This window comes from Leucopleurus acutus (genome assembly GCF_964270905.1).
Source record: "Leucopleurus acutus genome assembly, chromosome: 14".
Classification (NCBI taxonomy): domain Eukaryota; kingdom Metazoa; phylum Chordata; class Mammalia; order Artiodactyla; family Delphinidae; genus Leucopleurus; species Leucopleurus acutus.
The window spans coordinates 46,855,863-46,868,605 of NC_139156.1; the positions used below are offsets into that span (position 1 = coordinate 46,855,863).

Here is a 12,743-nt window from a genome sequence, read left to right on the forward strand (position 1 = left end):
GGGCATATTCTGAAGAATGTTCCATATGTACGTGAAAATAATGTATGTTCTGCTGTCATTGTAAGGAGTGTCCTATATATATCACTTAGGTCAAATTGGTTAATAGTGTTGTCTAAGCCTTCTATATTGTTACTGATATTCTGTCTAGTTGTTCTGTCATTTATTGAGATTGGTGTAGGGAAATCTCCAACTCTTATTATTCAACAGTCTACTGTCACTTTTTACTTCATGTATTTTGAGGCTCTTTGGTTAAGTCTGTGTATGTTTATAGTTGTTATAGCGTCCTGATGTATTCACCCTTTTATCATTGTAAAACGTTCCTCTTTGTTGTAATGTTTCTTTTCTTAAAGTCTATTTTATCTTATATTAATATAGCCAGTTCCAGCTGTCTTATGGTTCCTGTTGCATGGCATACCTTTTCCTTTCAACCAGTTTGTATCACTGAATCTACAGTGTGTCTCTTATAGATAGCATATAATTAGATCTTGCTAGTTCATGAAGACAGTCTTTGCCCTTTGAATGGGGATATTTAGACCACTCACATTTAATGAAATTATTGATATGGTTGGGTTTACATTTTCCATTTTGTAACTTGTTTTCTATATGTCTCCTTTATTTTTATTCCTCTGTTCCTCCTTTACCATCTTCTTTGTATTAGATGTTTTCTAGTATACCACTTTAATTTTTTATTGATTTTTTTTTACTATATTTTTGTGTCATTTTCTTAGTGCTTGCTCTAGGGATTACAATATGCATTTTATCTTAATCTACTTCAGATTAATATTTAATTCCAGTGAAACATAAAAACTTTGCTCCAAGGTAGTTCCATTTCCTCTCTTCTCCTTCGTTTTATTATTGTCATATATGTATTACATCTATGTCTTATAAACCCCAAAGGACACTATTATAATTATTGCTTTATACACAGTTAAGTCTTTAAAAGATGTTAAGAGAAGAAATGAGAAAAACTATATTTATAGAGTCTTTCATATTAACCCATGTACTTATGATTTCCTGTGTGCTTCATCTCTTCCTGTGGATGCTGGTCGCCACCTGGGGTCATTTCCTTTCAGCCTGACGAACTTCCTTTAGTGTTTCTTATGAGGCAGGTCTGCCAGCAAGGAATTCTGTTAGTTGTTGTTAATCTAGGAATGTGTTAATTTTGCCTTCATTTTCGTAGGACAGCTATTTGGATACAAAATTCCTGGTTAATGGTTTTTATTTTTCTTTCAGCCCTTTGAATATGGCCTTCCACTTCTAGCCTCCATTGTTTCAGATGAGAAGTCAGCTGTTAATCGTGTTGATGTCCCCCTCCATGTGATGAGGGGGACAAGTTTTTCTCTTGCCACTGTCAGGATTTTCTCTTTATCTTTCAAGAGTTGGACTCTAAAGTGTTGAACTATAAATCTCTTTGTATTTTAAAACTGCTTGGGATTTTTTAAGTTGGTTACATGTGAAACATGATATTTTTCATCAAATTTGGGAAGTTTTCAGCCACTATTTTTTTTGAAATAATTTTTCTGTTACTCTCTTTTGTCTCCTTCTAGGACTTGCATTACACATATATTGGCATATTTATTGTTGCTTCAAAGATCTCTGAGAGTCTGTTCTTTTTCCTTCAATTGTTTTGTTCTGTGTTTCTCTATATTCTTCAGATTGGGTTATTTCTATAGCTCTGTTCTAAAGTTCATGTATTCTTTCTTCTGCCATCTCAAATCTTCTGTTGAGCCCCTTTAGTGAATTTTTCATTTCAATTATTGGACTTTCAACTCAAGAATTTCCATTTGTTTTTTTATATTTTCTATCTCATTGAGATTCCCTATGTGTTGATTCATTATTATCATGCATCCCTTTAATTCTTTAAACATGTTCTTTAGTTCTTTAGTTCTTTAAATGTATTTACATAGGGTTTTTAAAAAGTATTTGTCTGCTAAATACAAAAATTTGGGAATATTCAGAGAGTTTCTATTGACCTTTTTCCTAAGTATGGGTCACACTTTCCTTTTCCTTTGTACACTTATAACTTTTTAATTAAAAACTGGGTATTTTAGATAATGTATTGTAGGAACTCTGAATTCTAATTTACTCACCTAAACAATGTTGTTGTTGAATTGTTTGGTAACTTGCCTGGGATAAATCTGTTAAATCTGTCTCCTCTACAATATGCAGTCACTAATATCTCTGGTTATATTTGTTGTTTATTCTTCCTTTTATTTTTAAACTGGCTTCCTAGGGGTCACCTCTGTTTCTGTGTAATTCAGTGATCAGCCAATGATTGGACAGATGTTGCATTCAAACCTTTAACTAGTAGAACTTCCATTCTCTGCCAGTAGATCTGCGTGAGGTAGGGAAACGCAGTCAAAGTTCAGATTGTTTTCAAGTTCTTCAAGTTTGCCCTGGCTTTTACTTTCTGCTGGACTCTTCACATTACCTCTGCATTTGCCACAGTCTTAGGGTTGGCAGGAGTGTATGGGTACCCTGAGCCCTCTCTGGTCTCCACTGCACGTGCATGCACCCTAAGCCAGGCACATGTTTGCCCCAACAATGACTAAAAACTCAGACACAGCATTAGTTCTCCCCATTCACTTGCTGCCAAGATTGTCTATTCCACTGACAATGCCTCTGGGTGTAGGCACCACCCACTGCTCAAAATTGAATAAGCCACTTTTGACTTCGTCAGCAAAGTTGCTGGTCCCCATGATGTGCCCCACCCTGGCAGAACCTCTGTGAGGACTGAGCTGGGGAAAGTGGGATAGAAGCACCCCTTGGCAAGAACACCCCAGACTCTCACTGTTCTTACCTAAAGTATAGCAGTTTTTCAAGCATAAGTGATTGTTGCGTGCCTTTGGTCAATTTCAGAGTATGGAAATGGTTGTTTTTGTCAGTTTTGTCCAGATTTATAGTTGCATTTGGCGAAGAGGTTTTGCTGACCTCATCACTCAGACATAGCTAGAAGTCCTGCCTCCTACTTAACCTATTTCATCTACTATCTGTCTCCCCTCTCCTACTAAGATACAGGCTCTATTCTGCAGGCTTTATTGCTACTACCCCTTTGGTCATTATTCAAGCACCACTTAGAATAAGGAGGGAAGGGTGAAAGTTAAGGTTAGAGCTGTTTTCACAGTGCCTAGAATGATGTCTGACATGCAGTATATGCTTAATGACTGTTGAATAACTGAATGAAGACGAATGGAGGTCAGGTAGCCTCCTTGAGGATCTGAGTCAGTAAGAATATAAAGGGGACAGTGGGTTCAAGAGATGGTGGAGAAAAGAGATGGACAATGGTTGGCAGTGCCGGACAGGGAAGGCACTGAGGATGTCCACGCAGTTGGTTTTGGTGTTGCAAAGTATTTCTGCAGAATTCCAGACCTTTGTCACAGAGCTGAAGACACATGTACATGGCCCAGGAGTCAGAGAAGCTGAAGAGGCTCTGTGGGAAGGAGGGACAGTGGCAGGTCTAGCTGCTGCTTCATGCCAATGAGATGAATCAGCTTATCAGCAATAATGCCCACATGCTGCAAAATGGCTGCTGCTTCCCTTCAGTCTCTCAAATCTCCCAAGAATCTCCCTGTAGCCTGTGGGAAACATACAAGAAAGGGAAGCCTGGGATGTGTCCTTCAGCCTTGCCAAGTTGTATTAGAAAGCCATCACGGGTTCTTATTCTCTGGTTTTGGATATGGGAAGCTCACGGAAGATGTGAGGCCATTCTAAGATTCCAGCAGGATGGCTCTGGGAGGGGAAGCCAGTGGGCAGGGGGAAGAGGCCAGGGCAGGGGGACATTTCAACAGTTCAGGGAAGGGCTGATGAGAAGTTGGACCAACATAGTGGTGGTAGAGACAGAACAGTCTAAGAATAGGGAATGCACAGAGCTGGGTGTCTGGCTCATGTGGAAAGGAGGGAGGGAGGAGGTGCCATTGTTGGGAGGTGGCACAGAAGGAAGGACAGGTGTGGGGAGGACTGCTTGGTGCCATTCCTGACTGACCCTCAGCATTCTCTGTTCTCTAACTATCACATCTCAGCAACTCCAACACCATTCGTCCATACATCCAACCATCCATCATGCATTCCCTGTGGGGTGCTCTGGGCAGCAGCTCTGTGAGTGAAGAGAGACACCCACTGCCCAGCCTCACACAAGCAATGATCCGTGGCATCTGCCCCTGCCCAGCACCCGACACCATAGATACTGCATTGGGGCCTGTCTGTATCTGCAGGGGACTCAGCAGTATTCAACCAGAGATCTGGTTAGCTTCTGGGGGGATCAGCTTCTCAGGGACTGATCTGGTAGGGATGGTGGCCAAGTGTATATAGAGGGCATCTTCTCTGACTGTCCCACCCACTCGCTCTGGCCCTTCACACTGGAAGAACTCTCAGAATTAAGCTAAAGCTCCAGCCAGCCTGAGGAAGCCCCTCAGACCCCAGCCCACCCACACTGCATCCTGCACGTGGCCTTTTGCCTTCACGTCTCTGCTCTGTGAGCAGCTCTGTCCCCGCACCCCTTATCCTACCCCTCCTGACTTGCCTCCCGGCATTCTGGACTTTGTGTGCCAGCCAAAGTTACCTTGAGTGAAGACTCCCTGCTTGCCTCCCACTGTCCCCCCAGGCATACCTTAGCCGTAGGTCTACAAATGTTTGTCGAGCCTGTACTGTTGGCCAACAGTCATTGTTCTAGATGCTTGAACACATATGCAGAGATGTAGCCCTCCTCTCAAGGAGCTCTTGGTCTGCAGAAGCACAGGGCTCTGGTGGAGGGTGTGCAAGAAGAGCAGGAACCAGGAGGAGGGTCTCAATGCTGCTCCTGGGTCGGTGCAGGGTCCCAGAGCAGGGAACAGCCAAGTCGGCCTTTGGAGCAGGGGCAAGAAGCAGCCAGGTAGGTAGCCCACAGCAGGCGTTCCTGGAAGAGGGCCAGGGCTGTGTCAGGCAATCTGAGGCCTCCATCCTGCTCCTGCCCGGGCTCCTGCATAAGCCCCAAGCCCAGCCTGTGACACCCAGACACACAGACAGCACTGACGCCAGCTGGGCTGGAAAGGCCTGCCACCCCTGTGTCTCCTCCACTCAGTGCCCTCTCTGCCAGCTGTCTTTATAGAAGCCCACTGATAAACACTGATGCTGTTTGGGGAAGGAGGGGGAGGGGCAGGGCTGGGTCAACCCCTTAGCACCCATTCCTCCTCAAGGATGTTCACCCGCACAAGGGACCCTAGGGAATGAGATGGAGGTGGGGTTTTCTTCTTCTTTTTTAATGAAAGAACAGTGAAGGAAGGACCTATGCTACCACCAAACTAAAAATAATAACAAATATTAGCTTTGAGATCACCTTGCACAGTTTATAACTCACTTCACCATGGTGATCTCATTTAACTCCTGTAACCAGCCTGTGAGATAGTCATGTCCCCATTTTACAAATGAGGAAAGTGAAATCTTTCCATACTGCTCCCTAGCTGGAAAGTGGTAAAGCTATGCCCAAATCTGCCTTCCCCAAAAGCAGAGCCCAAGGGCTTGGGTGCGGGTGGTTTATTTGGGAGATGATGCCAGGAAGCAGGAATGAGGGGCTGGGGAGAGTGAGACATGGAAGGCAGGCCTGCGTAAAGGGCATTATAAACGTCGCGCTGTCAGCAACAGACTGACTTCGCAGAACCCTGAGAAGAGTATGGAGTGCCTCTCAGATGGTCCAGGAAGGACAGAGGCAGGAGAATTACCCTGCTCCCATTCTCCCTCACCTGAAGTCTGCCCCTAGAGATGTGGATGCCCAGCACTTCTGGGCTTCGTTCATTTGCACAGGGTCTGTAGGTTCCCTTTGGCTTCAGAGAAGCCCCCAGCAGCTGAGAGCCTGGAGTGGGAACCACCATTGGACAAGAGCTCTGTATCACGCCTGTGACTGAAATCAGAACTGGTCACAGATGGGACTTGTGGCGCCCAGAGCTGTGTTACAAGCTGCAGCCTATGCCCCTAATGTGTCCCTCTCTCCAAGCTGGGGGCAGTATGTGAGCTGGACAGGCTTGGGGAGACATGGAGTTGGGGTCCTGGGAACCCCAGTGCAGAGGTGCAGAGATGGGGCCAGCGAGCAGTGAGAGACAGAGCGACCGGAAACAAGATGAAGAGTCCCACTTCATGGTGGTTCCAGAAGGGTCCCTGTCTCCAAGGGTCCCCATGGGAGCTGGAATTCTCTTACTTACAGTGAGGAGGAAGGGCAGGCATGTTAGTCTGCTCAGGCTACCATAACCAAGTGTCACAGGCTGGGTGGCTTAAACAACAATTGATTTTCTCATAATTCTGGAAGGTTAAGTTCTAAGATCAAGGTGTCAGCAGGTTTGGTTTCTTCTGAGGCCTCTCTCCTTGGCTTGTAGATGGCCATCTTCTCCCTGTGTTTTCACATGGTCTTTTCTCTGTGCATGTCTGTGTCCTAATCTCTTCTTCTAAAGACACCAGTGATATTGGATTAGGACCCATGTTAATGACTTAGTATAACTTAATCACCCCTTTAAAGACCTCATGTCCAAATACAGTCACATCCTGAGGTACTGGGGGTTAGGACTTCAACATATGAATGCAGAGTGGGCACAGTTCAGCCCATGACAGCAGGGAAAAGCCCTCTTGCTTTCCTGGATCCTGAGCTGTTGGCCCTGAGGAATAGTAAGGCATCTGTGCCCCAGGAACAAGGAGGCTGGGGAGAGGCTGGGCAGAGCCCTCAGCCAGTGTCTAGACAGAAACTCTGCCAGACACACTGCCCTCTGGAAGCCAGCGGAAGCCCACACTTACCCAACCTCAGCAACCGAACCAAATAGGGGCTGAGTCAGGGGCTTTCCTTAGGGAACCAGTTTCTTACGCTGATTTCTGTTCCTGCACATCTGGGAGAAATGACTCGACCCTGAGAGTGATTGCGAAATGGCAAACCACAGTGAGGGCTCACAATTCTTCCACTCCCCTGTGGTCTCATTTACTGCTGCCCCAGCTCTGTGGGGGCAGAACAGCCCTCACTGTTGGCCAGATAAGGAAGTTGAGATTCAGGAAATTCATTGACTCCCAAGGGCACATTGCTACTGAGCGGCAGAAGCAGGACTCGACCCAGATCTGAGCTGACCCATCTCTACTGCTCATTTGCAGCCACACCTCCGCCTTCAGGGACATTGGCTGCACCCGTTGGCCAGAGCCATCAAGTCCCCCACCACAACTGGAATGTGTATCCATCCGGCTTTCCGCAGCATGACTGAGTTAGTGGTACAAACGGGCTTCTCTCAGCATGTTTGACGGCTGGTATGTAAGACTGCCAGCCAGTTACCATAGCAACAGTGGTGGGAAGAAGCAGCATCCTGGTGGCCTGGGTGGAAAGAGAGGATTAACATGGGGACAAAGATGCTCATAGCATGGACTTTCAGATACCCGCCCCAAATGCCATCTAAGACTCAGTGCATCCTGAAGACCAGCTCAGCCCAGTGTTCAGCTGAGAAACTGTTTTCACTCTTTTTTATGGCTGAGTAATATTCCATTGTGTGTACGTGTGTGTGTGTGTGTGTGTGCACGCACGCGCATGTGTGTATATATGTATATACCACGTCTTTTTTATCCATTCATCTGTCGATGGACATTTAGCCATGCCTGGCTATTGTAAATAGTACACCAGAAACTACCACAGCATTGTAAATCAACTATACTTAACTTAAAAAAAAATAAAATAGCATTCTAAGGGGACTTAATTTTAAATCTGTCCAAGATGGCTGAGGGGGACGAGGCAGCGCGGAGGCGGCAGCCACACGAGGGGCTGCAGTGCTGGAGGTGAACCAGCGACCCAAACACCGGGGTTAACCACGTCTTGTCCAGGACCCTCCTAGGTGAGAATTATGAAGATGATGACCTAGTAGACTCTGATGAGGTTATGAAGAAACCATGGCCAGTATAGATTGTTCTTGCACATGAAGATGACCATAACTTTGAGCTTGATGAAGAAGCTTTGGAGGAGATATTGCTACAGGAGCACATAGGAGATCTTAACATAGTAGTGGTATCCATGGCAGGAGCTTTTCCTAAAGGGAAATCATTTCTACTGGACTTCATGCTTAGATATATGTATAACAAGGATTCTCAAAGTTGGATTGGTGGAAACAATGAACCATTGACTGGCTTTACATGGCGGGTTGGTTGCAAGAGAGAAACAACAGGCATACACATCTGGAATGCAGTGTGTGTGATCGAGAGACCTAATGGAACAAAAGTGGCTGTGCTGCTGAGGGACACCTAGGGTGCCCTCAATAGCCAGTCAACCATCAAAGATAGTGCAACAGTGTTTGCTCTGAGCACTGTGACTGGCTCTGTCCAGGTATATAATTTGTCTCAAAATATTCAAGAAGATGATCTTCAACACTTGCAATTATTTACAGAATACGGCAGACTTGCAATGGAAGAAATCTACCAGAAACCATTTCAGACATTAATGTTTTTGATTCGAGACTGGAGTTATCCTTATGAACATTCATATGGTTTGGAAGGTGGAAAACAATTCCTTGAAAAGACATTGCAGGTAAAACAAAGTCAACATGAAGAGCTACAGAATGTAAGGAAGCACATTCACAACTGTTTCTCAAATCTTGATTGCTTCCTTTTGCCAAATCCTGGTCTTAAAGTTTCAACTAATCCTAGTTTTGATGGGAGATTGAAAGATATTGATGAAGAGTTTAAACGAGAGCTTCGAAATCTGATTCCATTGCTACTTGCCCCAGAAAATTTGTTAGAAAAAGAGATAAGTGGATCTAAAGTCATTTGTAAAGATCTTGTACAATACTTCAAGGCTTACATTAAAATTTATCAAGGAGAGGAACTTCCACATCCAAAGTCCATGCTTCAGGCAACAGCTGAATAATCTTGCTGCAGTAGCAGGAGCAAGAGAGATCTATTGCAAAAGTATGGAGCAGGTAGGCGGTGGGGACAACCCTTACACTGCACTCTGGAGCAAAAACACCTGGATCTCAAGGAAGTGGCAATTAAACAGTCTTGTTCAGTAAAAAAAAAAAAATGGGTGGAGATGAATTCTGCCGTCGTTATCAGGACAGGTTTGAGGCTGAAATAGAAGAAACCTATGCAAATTTTATAAAGCACAATGATGGCAAAAATATCTTCTATGTTGCTCGTACCCCTGCCACACTGTTTGCAGTCATGTTTGCTATGTATATAATCTCAGGACTGACTGGCTTCATTGGCCTAAACTCTATAGCCGTCTTGTGTAACCTTGTCATGGGGTTAGCACTGACGTCTCTTTGTACTTGGGCATATGTTAAATACTCTGGGGAGTTCAGAGAAATTGGAACAATGATTGATCAGATTGCTGAAACGCTATGGGAACAGGTATTGAAGACCCTCGGTTGATAATTTCATGGAGGAAAACATAAGGCAGTCTGTAACAAACTCTATCAAAGCAGACCTGACTGACCAGGTGTCTCATCATGCCAGCTTAAAGACAGACTGACAGTTCATCTCTTCATGGACTCCACTCTTTCTTTTTCTCATTCTTGCTGTACAGTGAGAACTCAGATAAAAATAAACCAAAGTTTACAATCAACTGTAGAAGTAGTTTAGTATAACTGGCTTCACAGATGGCCGCCACAGAGTGTGAAATTGTTTGTTGGTTTTAAGCATTCTGTTCATGGCTCCTAAGACATGAGGACTGGCTGAGGAGCATTAGTTTTCATGCACACTTGTGCCATGTTTAATTCTTTTGTTTCCCTTTTTACTTAATCTAATGTTAGTGAAATTTGTCTTATGTAAAGGCTATTTCAGGGAAATATTTTAAGAAATCTATTTAGAGTCTCTTTAACACAGTGTCCCATTGAAATTTTAATTTTTAGAGAAGTTATGAATCACTGTATCAAGAATCAGATTGGAATGACAAAGAAGCCTTTAATGAGCCACGACATTAAAAGTATATATTGCTTTACTGCCTTCAATACCAGTATTACATAAATGCATGTATCAGAAACTTCATAGAAATTATGTGACAACTCTTGTAGCTAAGAAAGTGATTCTGAGGTGTACATTTGTCTTGCCTTTTTAAATTTATAAACCTGCCCTAAAAGGAGAAACATATCTGGGAAACTGAGCTGTCTTTATGCAGTTTAGCCTTCATGTACATAAAATATGCCATTAATTTTATTGGGGGGAAATTCCATCCAAAAATGTTGCCTACAGCTATGAGTTAAGAGTATCTATACAGTGTGTAGCTTTTATTTTCTAAAATCACAGATAGGGCAAGTATATGAATTATAAATATATAAATAGGATTTTGTATTAAAAGTTTTGTAGTTTATGACAAAATCTGGTTCTGTGGTAGGCTAATGAGTACAGTCCCTGTGAAGGAATGTTTGTGGCTCATGTCAGTGTGTGAGTGCATAGACAATTTGAAGTTTTTGTTATATTTGTGATATTTATCTTCTTGAGCACTGCAGTCTCACCACGCCCCCAACCAAGGGAATTCAGTGGGAATGTTTATTGTGACTTTGTCCTCTGTTGCATTTTAAAGTTCTTTCCTGTAATTTATTTTCAGTACATAATTAAAAATTTGTACATATAAAATGGAACTTGTGATTTTTTTAAGGAATTCTTCAAATATGTATTCCATTACATAAACCTATTTGTTTATACTGAAAAGAGCATGAGTGGGAAACACCCAAGTGAGAGCTGTAAGGTATTGTACCTCATACCTTGAAGCTAAGCTTGTAAAAAGTTATTTTTCAGTGTCTGTCTCTGTTAGGGAAAACTTGTTGTGATTAGCCTAGGGGGTGTATTAATTTCGTTTTCCTCTCTCTTTTTTGTGGTATATGTAAGGCTAACATTTTGCAATACTTTTGTAGCCTTCTCTACGAACACCTATTAAAGCGTCTAGTTTGTTTTTTTTTGTTTGGTTTTTTTTGCGGTACGCGGGCCTCTCACTGTCGCGGCCTCTCCCGTTGCGAAGCACAGGCTCCGGACGCGCAGGTTCAGCGGCCATGCCTCACGGGCCCAGCCGCTCCGCGGCATGTGGGATCTTCCCGGACCGGGGCACGAACCCGTGTCCCCTGCATCGGCAGGTGGACTCTCAACAACTGCACCACCAGGGAAGCCCCCTAGTTTGGTTTTTAAGTGAAGAGAACTCAGGTGTTGAGTTGCATGGCCGAAAGCTCTAACTTTACTTTGGTTGTTGTATCCACCTCCTGCTTCAAATCCTGTTTTTATATGGATTGTATTTGTTTCCATCTGTATTAAACTGCTACCAACACATCTGTTCTTAGACAGAAAAAAAAAAAAAAGCATTCTATTCCCCCCCAACCGCAAAAACAAACTGTTTTTTCTCCTCTCCCCAGACCTCTGCTCCCTCCTCCTCTTAGCCCTATGTCATGATCCAGTCCTTGTTAACTTCCCAGTGAACAGGGAAAGTCAACCCTCCCACCTTGACACTGGCATCATTTTGCCAGTTCTGAAAAGAATAGTCTTTAAAGAAAGCCAGGCCTAGGTGTAAATCTTAGTTCCACCAATTACTTACTCTCTGGTCTTATTCTAGTGATATAACCTCTCCACTTGGGTTCCTCACTATAAAAGGGAGATCATGATAGACCATATCTCACAGAACTTTTATAAGGATTGCCTAGCTAGTAAAAAACAGAAAGTTCAAGAAAGGGCACAGGGTAATTCCTGAATGAATAGAAATTCCCTTTCAGGTAAACCATTGGATCCTACTTTAATCTCAGGTTGTGAACTGTTGCCTTTGGGAATTTTTTTAGAAGAAAGTAGAATAATGGGTTTTTACTTGATTCAGACTCTGTGTGCAGACACAGGGACCCTATATTTGGAGCCACGCCCCCCAGCCTTACTTCTCCAGTGTTCAAGGAATGCAAATCCAAGGCCAGTCAACTGAGTGTCCCAGAGGAAGGCAGATCATCATAGAGCTGAGAGCTAGCTGGGGCTATTAAAGGTGGACTCAATGCTTCCCTAATGAGAAGTTGATAATTAGTCACTCAGTACACATTGTTGTGCCAGGAACTGTTCTAGGTACTGGGAATACAGTAGGTAACAAAGCAGATAAAAATCCCTGCTTCCTGGAGCTTACATTCATTACTTGTATTAATCTAATGGAGAGATCTAAAGGAAGTTTTTCTCTGAAGTCTTCCATGTGGGTCACAGGCCTCTGGAATCTTCTAGGAATGGGGAGCTGGGAGGTGCAGTAGGAGTTGTCTGAAAAAGAATAGTCATTATGCAACAGCTATTAAAATTTAAAGACCCAGGCTTCTGGTTTTATCTTTGGTGTGTAAAAAGCTTAGAAATTATCACTCCCACCCTTACTATAAGGAAAAAACTAAATGAACTTAAAATAAATGACTTCTTCGACCCATCAGAGAATTGAGGTCACAGAGCAAACCACTACCCCAAATCTAGAGACACAGGGAAATTCAGAAGATAACAGCCAAGATATGGCAGAGATTTTGGAATTATCAGATAGATAATTTAAAATAACTATGATTAGTATGTTAAGGACACTAATAGAAAAAATAGACAACATGCAAGAACAGATGGCTGACAAAGGACTAATTTACAAAATATGCAAGCAGCTCATACAGCTCCATATCAAAAAAACAAACAACCCAATCAAAAATGGGCAGAAGACCTACATAGACATTTCTCCAAAGAAGTCATACAGATGACCAACAAACACATGAAAAGATAATTGGCATCACTAATTATTAGAGACATGCAAATCAAAACTATAATGAGGTATCACCCCACATCGG

General features: G+C 43.2%; 1 protein-coding gene and 1 pseudogene across 2 annotated transcripts in view; both read left to right on the forward strand.

The window, feature by feature from the left end:
- Positions 1 to 12,743, forward strand: part of ARHGAP22 (Rho GTPase activating protein 22) — a gene marked incomplete at both ends in the record, with an annotated part of 209,168 nt that overhangs the window by 15,516 nt on the left and 180,909 nt on the right. The gene's annotated exons all lie outside the window — the stretch shown is intronic.
- LOC309971479 (atlastin-2-like) lies at positions 7,706 to 9,451 on the forward strand (annotated as a pseudogene). The gene has a single exon. The product of its transcript is annotated as an atlastin-2-like (transcript).